Genomic DNA, 698 nt, shown 5'->3' with positions numbered 1-698 from the left:
TTTCTTGTCTGTAAAACATGGATAACAGTATTTCCTTCATGAGACTATTGTGAGCATTACATGACATAAAGTACTGAGATGGACATACATTACTCAGCCTGGTCGGGAAGAGCCCCCTTTCTTTTGTGGAACTGCTCTTCCCCCATTCTAATCAAGGGTTCTGGAGGGCACTGCCAATCATATAATTCAGTTGCCACACGTTTGTGCCACAGGCTAGGTCAATTATAATACTTCATCCTCATAGCCACGGGGACTGGTATAGGGATGGGCATGCAGCCCAAGTCTGGTTTATCAGACATCTTGTCTGGGAATTCTGAAATTATTATTAATGAAATTGGGATCAAAGAATGATATTTCCTCTTTGGTCCCAAGGCTATAATGACTTAACTTTAGAGCCGCCTGAAGCCATAATCCCCATATTATGGGGATGACAGCATTATGAAGAAGAAAGCAGAGACAAGAGATAAAAAAAGGAAGAAGAGAGTCTTGATGAGATTTTGTATTCCTGGATCTCATTGTTCCTGAAGCTTCACCTCTGCCCTGGCAGTGACTTATGCTTTTACGCTAATAGAAGTTAGATTTCTATTCCTTACGACCAAGAGAGTTTTGATCAATACACCAAAAAGTGTAAAGCGGATTGCAAGTAATAAATGCTCATAATAAATATTTGGCACAGAAAGTGCTCCAAAGAAAATAAT

This window comes from Pteropus vampyrus, unplaced genomic scaffold (assembly GCF_000151845.1).
Source record: "Pteropus vampyrus isolate Shadow unplaced genomic scaffold, Pvam_2.0 Scaffold130, whole genome shotgun sequence".
In the NCBI taxonomy this organism is placed as follows: domain Eukaryota; kingdom Metazoa; phylum Chordata; class Mammalia; order Chiroptera; family Pteropodidae; genus Pteropus; species Pteropus vampyrus.
The sequence above is the reverse complement of the archived record's forward strand: the minus strand, read 5'-3'. Positions refer to the sequence as shown.